Source organism: Bombus pascuorum, chromosome 8 (assembly GCF_905332965.1).
Source record: "Bombus pascuorum chromosome 8, iyBomPasc1.1, whole genome shotgun sequence".
In the NCBI taxonomy this organism is placed as follows: Eukaryota; Metazoa; Arthropoda; class Insecta; order Hymenoptera; family Apidae; genus Bombus; species Bombus pascuorum.
In genome coordinates, this window is record NC_083495.1 from 7,094,208 (window position 1) to 7,106,708 (window position 12,501).

General features: G+C 46.6%; 1 protein-coding gene across 2 annotated transcripts in view; it reads right to left on the bottom strand.

Annotated features, from left to right (window-relative positions):
• LOC132909437 (protein O-mannosyl-transferase TMTC2-like) overlaps nucleotides 1–12,501 on the bottom strand; it is a 172,448-nt gene that overhangs the window by 65,538 nt on the left and 94,409 nt on the right. The gene's annotated exons all lie outside the window — the stretch shown is intronic.

The following is a 12,501-nucleotide window of genomic DNA, read 5'->3' on the forward strand; positions in this document are numbered from 1 at the left end:
GGCCGAAGAGCCCTCGATCTGGCAATGGCTCGGAGCGTTCGCCTGTGACAAAGTGGAATCCCGTGACAGCCGGTTCCAAGTGCCTCTCTTTTTCCGCAGATGCTGCTGCTGCTGGTCAGTGTGCTCGTGGCGAGTCTCGTGTGGAATGTCGAAAGTGCCACCCATCCGAGTGAATATTATCGGTAAAACGCGTATCGGCGCGAACGTGCGCGATGTTTCATCGCAAGGCGATAGTGGCGGTTCGAAAGATACATGCGCGACAGGACGATTTAGGGGACAAAAGGGAATTATAATCGTATTTTAAGCCGGTGAATCACCGGAAGACGCCGATTGTGTGTCCAGCGGCGGCTATTCCGCAAACTGATTGTTCGAACTGATTGCGCTGTAGGACGGAAAGCCGCATGCAGTATAGGGCTTTGTATTATCAGACATTGCCGTCTGACAAGCGGCTACGTACGATGCACAAACGTTCGGTCGGCATACAAACGACAGCCTGTGCCCCATAGCCGCAGGATCGTGCACGGATTTCGGGATTTCTCATCTTGCCCTCTCTCTCTCTCTCTCCCTCTCTCTCCCTCTTCTTCGCTCTGTGTTTCCTTCGTCTGTCTGTCTGCGAGCATCGAAACCATACACTGAGCGCGTTCGCGAAATTGACCGTGCTATCGCGACTTCGGGATTGGGGAATACTCGGGGCTGACTTCGAATTTCAAAGATCCCTCGTAGATCGTGCATGGACGGCCGCCGCGATTGAACCGCTGCAACCAGCCTCGTTATATTCCGCCCAGCGACTGCCTGCTGAAAATTTATGAAGGGCGCAACGCGCTGGTGGGCGCGCGAAACAAACGGTATCGATCCGGAAGTTATTTACTATCACTAACTTGCTGCCGTGTAAAACGGAGGCTGTGCGTTAAAAGCGTTTACATGCCCTGCACGGTTGACAATCTACGCGATGATAATGTACGGTGATCTGAGGTAACTATGCGTGATAATTTGAGCGGTGAAAAAGAGTTGGAGTTATTTTAGTTTAATCGCGACAATTGGGCGAAAATTTTGCGATTACGCGTGTCAAGATAACAGACTGCAAGATTGAAATAACTCAGGTATCAATTCTCTTGGTGATTTCTAGTGTAAATGACGAGTCTACATGCTTTGAAGAGAGAACGGTTGTTCGCTCTGTATCAGTGCAAACGCGTTATACGTAGCAGAGAATTTACAGAGAAGGAGAGAACGAGACCTGAGCGTTACTTGATTCAGCTATTATTCGGTTGGCTGGTTCGGAGGAAGAGTCCGGTGGACTGCGGCGGAGATAACAGGATGTGTTCATTGGATAAATTGTTACTGATATCTGGCGGCGGTATTATCGTCGCCACGGCTTGGTCAACTGGTTGACGAGTATCGAGGAAGGTATTAAGCCTTCTATCGGCTGGTCGGCTTCCCTATCGGACAGAAGTAATCTATTTTTCCGCCGGTGTTGACCGACTCGATACCATTTTGGCGCAGCTGGTGGCTTTTCAATCGGTTTCCCGGGAAAAGGAATCCGCGTCGGTTCGCGTATCGAGAGGGACGCGTCAATTTTCACGTAGGTACGATAAAGCTGCAATTATTTTTCCGCGACGCGAGCTTCCGAATCGATTCGTCTCGCGTAATTGTAAACCACGAACGAGGGATTTTCGATTGACAAATGGTGGTCGAGCGAACGATTTCCTGTGGAAACTCTCTTCATAAATCCCCGATCCGTAGCTCGCCAACTGTGTTTGTACAGGATAGGGTAAAGGGCGTGGAGCAGAAGGGCGGGCTTAGCTCGAGAAAATTTCCCTCCACGGAATTTTGAAGAATTTCGAGAAATATTATGAGAGGATCCATCCGCGAGAGAGTCGAACATCGTACGCGTACAGCTCGATTCCCAGGGGTGCCGTCGGATAGCTCTCGAAAACTTTGGTGCGCGCCTGGGTTATCCAGGTCGAGCACACGCTCCGAACTTCCTTTTTATCTTCGACTGTTCCGCGTGTGCGTTTTCCTCCCTCTCATTTTCTACATTTATATTTATGTATCTACGTCTTTCGCCTTGGCATTTTTTCGACTCTCGAAATCAGATACTATCAGCGCCTCCATGACGCGAAACAGAAAATACAGATCGAACGATATTATTCACCGTCGTTTGGCCTTCGGGGATCATATAATTCCGGCTCTCAATAAACCTTGCTACACACTCTGTTTACTCGCGCGTCTTTCCAACTACGTTGCTTGGTTTCTTCAACGTTCACGTTTCCAACTTGCTCCATCTCGTCGTTCTTTTCTTCTTTCGTGTTTAAAGGTCTTCTTCCATGATTTTTCTTTTTCGTTTTCCTCTGCGAGAGACGTCTCGTGCATCGTCGAAAGCATCAACGCGGATTATTCAATGACAATTTACTGCTCTCCGTTTCTGCTTCTCCTTCGTAACGTCCTTTTGCGCCTAATGGCTCCGTGGAAATTCGTGAAACGAAGTCATCGACGATTCATGAATTCCGCAGTTAAAGCACCATTGTCTAAACTCGACGGCACGGTTGCTCGATTCGCCGGTTATTTGTCTCGTTTAGCCAATTCACAAGCACGTTCGGCTCGCCTTTTCTGCAGTTACCCTGCGGGCCACGCGGTTGCGCGACCAAGTAAGAAAGGCTGAAACCTTTCGTGCCTCCAGGAGTAGCCAGCCACGGTCTTTTCGTCGTTTGCCGACTAATTAATTCATGGAGTCGGTTTACCTTGACGAGCCTCGAGCGCGGCAAGACATCGGAGAGATAACTCCGAAGCGGCTCGTGTCTTGTCGCTTTTAAGGTCTCCAAACCTACTTCTCTACCTCTCTCTGTCTCTGTCAAGGTTTGTGCACGCCTCTGTCTTCTCTCGGTGTACATTACACTGCTGGCTACAAGAGGAACACAACTTGGGTTGCTTGCGTCTACAACGGCCCCAGATTAAACCAAGTTTCAACTCGATAAATTTTCCAACTTAACGGATTAACGTATCAAACTATCGCGCGTGCACGCGCCAGTAGCGAGACGATCTCTCGACGAAGGCAGAGAGAAGTTCACCTGACTTCGCCAAGTTTACTTTAAATACCTTCGTCCCTGGAATCCCCTTTCCAAGCACGTTCCCTTTTTTCTTCTCTTTTTTTTTCTTTAGACGTTCCTAGGATCCATCTTTCATCTTATGTATGATAGGATATTAACGACGTTGACCCTTTACTCTGTTTGACCACGATTTCTCCTTTTTTCTCTTGTTAAACCTGGAATTCTGAAGAACGTCTTTGATGTTGGCTGCCACGTGATCCTGCAACTTCCATCAAAGTTCATTACTTCTTTTTTCATGTTTTTCGACTATATTAACTCCAGGATAGAAGTTAGAAAGCCTTGCTTGAAGTCTAGATTGACACGACCTTCAGAGTCTACAAACACGATAGTTGGACAGAAACCAGAATTCGACAGAATCTTTCCTCCAGGTTGAAGCGCAGGTTGACCTTGGAACAACTTTCGAATTCCTTATTCAGTTAGGCTTTTTGATATAGGCTACTGTCTATTATCGATGTTGGACACCAGAACTTGAGCAGAAACTTTGCGAAAATTGACCTTGTAAACGCCCTCGACCCTTCAGCCACGTGCTTCCCCATCGGCAATCACGTCCAAGTGGTGTAACTGACTGATCCAATTAGTAAGGGCCTGTTTACGGCACAATTTTTTAGCAGTATTCGTCTATTCTCACAGGGTACCTTCTTCAGAAACCGGACATTTTGTTTAAAATCATCAAGTTTCTTTTTTCTTGGTACGATTAAAAATTATTATTTATTAATCGTGCTTTAACCATATTGGGATATGTATAACTTTGTGTGCTAGATTGGCTGCGAGTAGTGACACACGTATGTGGATATGAGTTTGTGGAAGTAAGTGTGTGCGTGGCGTCTCGAAAAACAGATGAATGCAACTTCACAGTTGGCAGTCTGGTATGGAAGATTTTCTTTTCTTTTTTCTTAATTTACGTTTATTTTACAATCAATTCTCGTTAGAGAATTTCAAGTAAATTTATCTGACGTGGTACTATGACACGATTAAAAGGTGTTTATAGTATGTTTAATACTATTTAAATCTAGTGCTTAGGTCTAAGGTGTAATGTCTTTTTAGCCTGCGGATCTGTTTCGATGTGTCGAGTAGTTGAGTAATTAGAGGGTTTTGGTGGTTGTTAACTCTTGTGCTGTGTTTATTACTGAATTTGGCTAATTCTTCATTGACTGTGGGTATTTTGAGGTCGTGATGTATCGTTTCGTTGGTGACGTACCAAGGTGCATCTATTAGGGATCTTAAGGTTTTCGATTAGAATCGTTGAAGAATTTCTATGTTGGAATTACTTGCTGTTCCCCATAGTTGGATTCCATAGGTCCAAACAGGTTTTAATATGGCTTTGTATAGTGTAATTTTACTTTGCGTGTTTAAGTTGGAACGTCGGGTTATGGAAGCTGGTGAGACAAAAAGAATGCTGAGACACGTGCAAATGTGTATGGATGAAGATCCTGGAAATCGTTTATTAAATAAATCTATAACTATTTTAATATGAATTCTAAGTGTAACCTTAGTGTTCCTTTACTTTTATTTCGGCAATTAAGATCCATAATTCTCAACAAACTAGTAACCTCATTTTAGCTGTTGCACTTTTTTCATTAGAAATTTTAAGGTACACTATTTATTAGATATTTTTATGTACTGTTCTTAGGAATTTTTATCCACGTTAAAATCGTACATGTGTACTCGCAGCGAAGCTATGCAGAGTTTTCAAACAGAGTTCAAAATACAATTGATTCACCGACGGTGAACGTTATTGCAGGTAACGGTATTTAACCCGGGCCGTCAGCTCGCAGTTTCGCTCGACTATCCAACTGTACCGCGCACGACGACGACGAAACACCGTCCAAAGTTGCTGCCTCGAGTACGGCATTTCCACCGCGGGTGAAACTCCTTCGGGCACCGTGGGACGCCCTGTCGTGTTCCATTCTAAAGATTCTATGCACCTCGGTCGACCGAGGTAGCGGGAAACGCGTCAAACTATGCCGGGACTCGAAAGTTCCCGCCTTTCACCGCGGGGATCGCGATTGTCCAGCTTGGCTATTCGGATCCGCCTCTCGTCTTCTGCTCAACTTCTAAATTAGCGCAAGGTTTTCCCAGCGATTCTGCGTCACGATAAACGATAGCTGGGACTGAATACGCGCCGGTACAATGGCCGCCAGAACAGGAGAAGCTGAACAATCGTTAATGCCTCGGGAAAGAGCGAGCGGAGGAGCGAAAACGAGATCGACGAAGCAGCATAACGAGCACTGAGTCACGAAACACTTTTCTCTTCTCTTCGAGGTAAGCAGATTCTTGCGATAAAATATTTACTCCGAGTCCTAGTCGAACCGAGGTGAATGCTGTTATCCGTCTCAACGGGACGAATCGATGCCTCGACCCTGCAAAATCACTTTCCCCGACAGGGATCACCGGAGAAACGAGGAGAAGCAGATTCTCAGACTTTTCTTTCGAGGGTTCTTCCGTTCGTAAGACTTCTTTTTCCGTTCATCTTCGCGAATGGAGAGAAGATCGGAACAGAGTGGACTGGCGATTTAATCGAGCCCCATTGTTCTTCGATCATTCTCCATTGCGAGAGCGGTATCGCATAGTGACATTGACGTATACGCGAATCACTGTGGAACGACATTATGGCGAATTACGGGGAAAATCTCTTTGAAAGCAACACCATTACCCGTCTATCGATACGCAAATATTTCACTCGACCGGTACCAATTATTCCCATTGAGGTAAACCGTGCTTGGGTCGGTTTAATCGCGGCCATTCATACAAATTGAAAGATAACCGTAGCCGTCAAACGCAGTTGCGGACTGTTACAGTTCGAGTCACGTTTCAGAGTAACCAGTGAACGGCGTATTAAAAATTAACGGAAATACGAGACAAACAAATATGCATCGAGCTATTAGGGAAATAGAGTGAAAACCGTAATTACCGATAAATTGAACAGATTGTTGTACACGCGTATCCCAGATTACCATTAACTTATTCGTGTAATAAATTCGCATTCGTCGATAGATATATTTTTATTGAACAAGGACCGAACTTTTTTCTGCGACGATACTCTTTATTTAACGCATCATCCGGGATGAATTAATCCAGCAAGAGTATGAAAAGGATTAGCGACGTTTTGAGTAAGCCGTTGCTAACAATGCAATGTTGTTTCTCGTCTCAGGCTGCATGTACACTCGGCAGGCGAAGTCTCGAAACTTCGTTGCGCAATATGGCTGGGAACAGAGTGATGTTACGCGCAACAAGTGGAGAACAAAGTTTCATTCGAACAGTACATTCAACCGTTTCCTACGTATATTATGGCATTAAAGAAACGATCGAATAGAGCTGATGTTGTATATCCGTTAGGAATCTATCTGCACGGCGCACGCAACTTTATGCGAACACAACGTGTTTCACGAGAAACGGTGGCTACCATTTCGAGCCACACGAACGAGTCGTGAAATATAAAAGAAATTGCAGTCGAAATCGCGAATTCACTGAACTCTTTTTCCCGGTTGTTTAACGCAACGGAATGCAACGGTTCAAAACAAATTGAACTAATTGAGCATTGTCCTGTAAAGCATGCACCAAAGTGCAACTCATGCACGATAATTGCCACCGCGTTACTAGTAACTTGACACGACTTTGACGTGACGTTAATCTGCGATTTCTCAAAGTGCACGAGGTAGAGCTGAACCGACGGATAAGTAGGCTTTACCACCAGGTACTCGGAATACAGTCGTGTGTTTGTGGAGCGAACTATGTAGCTCGACTAATTCAACGTGTACTTACACGCGATCGTCTGTAGAAGTAAAAAATTACTGTAACCGATTCGCCAACACTTGCAAAATTAAATTCAACCGCTCGAATTGGAATTCTAAACGGTGCTTTGAATGCTGACAGCTCACTGTTTTGCGAACCGCGTATATATAGCAGACGACTACGAAGCGAGGTTCTGAACGAATCCAAAGTGAGAGAAATAGCGGAAACAGCAGGATCGTCCGGAAAATAGCTAGCGTTCTTCAGGGCGGTTCCGCGGGCCGTGAAATGTGCTCGGGTAACTCGGTTTTCTACCGACGTGGTATCTGATAACACAGACGTAAACCTGAGATAACACCCTTACATACTAACCAGCCACGCTAGTGCTTTAAGTTCGAGCGTAGCCGGGTATGTTCATCGCGTACGACAGATAAAGTTCGCCGCCATAGGTACCCATAGGAAAGCACGACTTGCACAGGCGTGTTTCTCTGAAAATGGCGATACCTTTGTTCCTCACAGACGAATAATTCTGGATTTGCACGCTCGTTGCGATTAAGAAATTTCGTATTTTAGTCTAAACCAGCGTCACTCTACTAAACAGACGTTGAAAGTCATCGTTTCTCTCGTCCGGCTAATCTCTTCTGTCCAGCCATTGTACAGCTCCAACCTGCGGCACATGTACCATATCTAAACGACGGATTCAAACGGTTCTACGCAAGCACAAGACGAAATCATGGAATCAGGCTAGGAAGCGGCAACACGACGTAGGCACGGTGTCGACTGTTGCGTCTTGAGGGTGGACGGAACCGGGACACTTCCGCATGCAAATGCGAAGGCGTACAATCAAAGCACCGGCGAGACGATACATATTCAAGCGGTCAGCATGGGTAAACACCGGTCCAAACGGACCGACGACGGTTTACCTCGGGTAGCTAGCTGGTGCAGCTGTACGCACGCACACCATCGGCCTCCGCAACGTTCTGTATGCGGCGAGGAACACGTCGTGTGTAGCGTCGCGACGGAGGAGAGTGGTTAGGGGGTGGAGCAGCGGTAGAACGCTTCGAGGTACAGCCTGTATACACGGGGCAGGACACAACGGAATCTAGTTGGGGTCTATGGCGGATATACGGCGCGTACACGGCCGACAGGCCGAAACCCATCAATTTCCCATTCAATTCGCAGCCTCGCCTCTCTCGACGAGGCGAATGCCAGTCCGAGTGACGCGACTCCTGCGAACCTCTGGATCCCCGCCGCGTTCCGCCCAAGAATGGAATCCTCTTGCACGTCGACGTAAACGTAGAGGCGAACGTCGAGGCGAACGTTGGGCGAACGTCGGGCGAACGTCGAGGCAAACGTCGAGGCGAACGTCGATTCCAGCCGTCCTATCCGTTCATTCTGTCCAGTCACGTAGCTTAATGCGAATTAAATATCAGCATAGAAGAAGGTGATACTTCTTACGGGGTGGTTCGTGAAGATCCACCCTTCCATTTTGATCGTGTTTGTACAGAAGAGGAAGAGGAATCGCGGACGCGTCGTGGGGAGTCGTTTTCATATTCCAGCAGCGTTATATTCCACGAGAATCTCTCGAAGCCGTGCTTCATATTCTGGGCTGAAGGTGTTGTTTGAATTTTAAACCGATATGGCAGAGAATCTTGGGAAACTCGATTGTTCTGACTCGGTATAAAGCGGCGGTGCAATGTGTCATTTGTAACGCGGTAACTTTCGACGTCTAGTTTTCAATAGAGCTAATCAATCACACGTCAAGCAACTACACGCGTTTCATTTTGTACCGATGGATATCTACACGCCATTGCTCGTATGCAAATTAACGACGGAGAAAATAGACGGTAGGGATAGTCGCTCGGCGTTGGAAGCTTTCAAAAACTAATTCGATATTCCAACTGTATCCAGCGATCGCGTTAGAAGCTGAACGAAATCTTGTTTATTCACGGCTACATTTGGCAAAATCAATCGCGTATTAATACCCGCGGACTGGTTGGTAATTGGATCCATTCTGAACGCGATATCTTGTTTGGCAAAATACCTCGGAAATTCGATCGAATTTGCGTCAGTTTCACTCTCGTGTATTTTTTACCATTTCCATTTTACACAGCGGTTTTAATTTATAGAGTTTCATCGACGTTGAAGGCCCTGATAATTTCAGGCGAACGAAATTGAAACGAGTGGAAATTACCGGGGATACGGATGATGCGAGACATGAGTTAATCTCGAGTCGTTTCGAAGTTTATCACTGCAGTTTCGAATCGCTACAACATTTCGTTGCATCGAAAAGGTAAATCCAATCAGAGTCTTGTGCCGATCGATGCATTGAACAGCGACGCGACTGGAGAAGGTAATTTTTAATTTGGTCATTCGATCATTTCGGTTATTACACGTGGATTATGCGTTACCGCGTATGGTTACGATCTTCCCCGCAATTGTTATTTTATCTTCGCACAGCTGTTTCATCTGGTTTATGAGCCCTTCGTCTTCGTAATTCTCATCATTATCTTCGTTACGCCGCGTTCGCTGGCTGCTCGTTACCGGTCAACGTCATCGTCCCTTAAACGTCCCAGATTCTATTCCCATCCATGATTTTCCTCGGCCAATAAATGACATCCTCGATATTGACCTTCCGCGGAACCGCCATTAATTCTTCTATCTTCCCAGTTTCGTTCCTAAAAGGACAAACTTCTCCCGATATTTCCTGACATCTGCTCCGACGCAACATGGCTCTGGAAAGTTCCAACGGAGTTATCCGCGTTTTACCGTCTTATTGGCCGCGTTTACTTCATTCGAGAGCCGAGGATCGCAACGGTGAAACGTTTAATGAACGAAATAAGTTTTTACGTTAGAACCGCTGATAACTGATCAGATAAATTGAAAGGTAAATGAAAACTATACGACACAAGGAAATAAACGACTGTGTAACATCAGAAACACAAAATTTCAAAGAAACTCCATTTTGACCATTTTGGTATTCGGCGTTGAGGCCTTTAGAACAGTCGTTTAAATTTCTCTCGTCCCTTGTACGCAGAAATTTCAAGTGTCGTGCAACAATGTCGCGCGAAACGAGAGCTCCACTTTCCGTGGCAGCGTGTCACAGGATCAAAGACATCGTCGACGAAACGACGTAAATATTTACATGCATTTAACGAAGTTCATCTTGATCGTGAGATAGAACTGGGCCACGGATGCTCAAAGAGCGAGAAGAAATAGAACCGGCGCGGTATGGCGGCGCGCGTTTGTCGCCGGGGCCAATTAGCGAGGCTCGCGAGGCTCGTTTCACGTCAATTTCACGGGGACAATAAGCAAATTAATTCTCTTGGATCGTACTTTGATTTCGTTAGCATTTTCACTGAAACGACAGCCCCTGATGCTTGGTCGCGTTATTTCGCGTCAGCAGCGTCGTTATGAAAACCCTCAATTGCACTCCGAGTTGCACTTTACCACCGCCCGTCACTACCCCTCTACTAGTCCTCCCTTTCATTCTGTGTGAGTTTATACGTACGTGGATATCACTCTGTGTACGTGTGCAATGCGATGCACATCGTCCCCCCCTCTCTCTCTCTCTCTCTCGCTCTCTCTCGCTCTGATGTAGCGCGTCGAGGGAGTTTCGCGCGTCGATGCTCCGCAACGGCACAGATGCTTGCTTTAACGTCGGCCGTGTAACCACGGCGTCGCACCTCCGGCGTCGCGACGACAATTAAGCGACGCACGACCTTCCTTTGAACTCGGTGTCAATTTCGCCACCGAATCAACTGATTCTATTTACCGTCGAGTAATTACCGCCATTGGCGTATCCGGCATACTGTGCCGCCTGTGAAACGGCCAATAATTCCCGTTCGACGCTTAATTAACGTGTCACGGATACTCTTTGCTTCGTCTACTTTTTATCCTCTTCATTCTATCCCTTCTCCTCCTCTGATCTTTTTTCTCCTTTTTCGCTACGCTTCTTTTTATCAGTTTTTCCCTTCGCTATTATTTTCTGAATAAAACACGAACATCGATGTTCGAACCCTGATTTTTACCATCCTCCCAAGCTCACGCAGTCAATTATATTTTAATCTCTCCTCGAGCGATAAGCATCTCGACCGACGCAGAACAGGCGTCCGTTAATTACCCATGGATCTCGTGACATTATTATCCAAGCGCCCACATAATCAGCCGGCTGCTCTATCGAGAGACAACCGGGACAACTTTCTTTCCTCTTCACAAGCGAAGGATGTCCCGGTGACTAATCAATTTTCTATTCACCGTCAGCCTTCGCTGATGGATGACTGGCGATCGAAGCCAGGGGGCGGCAAACGGGGTTTTAATATATCATCATCTATCGTCTCTCTCAAAATCGGTCATCAGTCTTCCGAGCAAGGTGGGAACAGGCCATCAAGGGCACAGATAGGTGTAGAATCTTGTCGCGCTGTCGTCGCGAACAACGGTTTTGATGTTCATTCGTTCGTGTCCAGCCAATCGATCCGTCGAAGGGACAACGTACCTGGCCAGCTTATCGAGCCGAGCAAGCCGTTTCTTTTGCGTGGAGATCTCGCGACAACGTACAGCGCAATAGGGGCAACGCGCTTCGAAACTCTGCATTCGTTGTTCTCTGCAATCAGTCGGTTGCCGGACAAAGTCACGACACTCGCCAACACGCTTCGATATTCACGAGATTCTCCCCTGTTGAGAGTTACTTGGCTCTAGGTTGGGTTAGGTAAAATACTCGTAGCAAAGGTGAGGATTTAGCGCGTACAGTTATCGATCTATTTTGCGAATGTTACACTTCGACGTTCGAAAGATCAGTAAACGTACCACTTTCATGAGATATTTATCTCCATGCGTTTAAGACGTCTTACCATTGTGTAATTTCAGTTTCGTGAAAGAACGAATCCAGGTTACTCGCAGTTCAACTCGAACAATTTGTTTCTTCTTATAAAATACAGCACCACTTTCCCTTCGTTAGTTCTCCGCGAGGAATTTTATAATGGTAGCTGCGTGACTGTGTTGCGTGCGTTTTATTAATCGTACTTCGCGACCAAAAAGCTGGAGAATCTATGTACAAAGGCCGTATCGGCGCCAAACACCCTGTAGCAACGAGAAAATAAATAGGGCTTGCTGTTTGGCCTCGTTCGCCGTTTCATGAGATCGTTTCTTCCCCGAAAAGAGAAACGTCGTATCTCGAGCTTTCTTTCCCCACGGGAATGCAGCCCGGCGGATGTACTCTTACGGACAGAGATAATGGATAACCGCGTTGCAACGAACGTACGGCACATCGGCTTATCACGAGTTCGCAGAGGGATGCCCAGTGGCGGCTTATCGACTCGCCGGCTTGACAAGCTTCCACGTCCTCCCTACAACGGTCCGGGATAGCTGGAAGATGACGAGCGCCGATCGAAAGTCCTGCGAGACTTTCGGTAGTTCCCCGTGAGAGTTTGTCTTATACCGGTTAGCGATAAAGGAAAGCGTCTCACCAGTAGCCAGATTCTCTTCGCTAGATTCTCTTCGCTATATTCTGTTCTCTAGATTGGCCGACGTTACACACGTAGCAACGGGACGGGATCGATAGCTTTCTCACGCTATACACGAAATTCCCTGTACGACTTGCTGGTTCCATGTAGCTTTTCCAATAGCACGGCGCACAAAGCGTTCGAAGCCAGTCTAGCCATGGATCTGG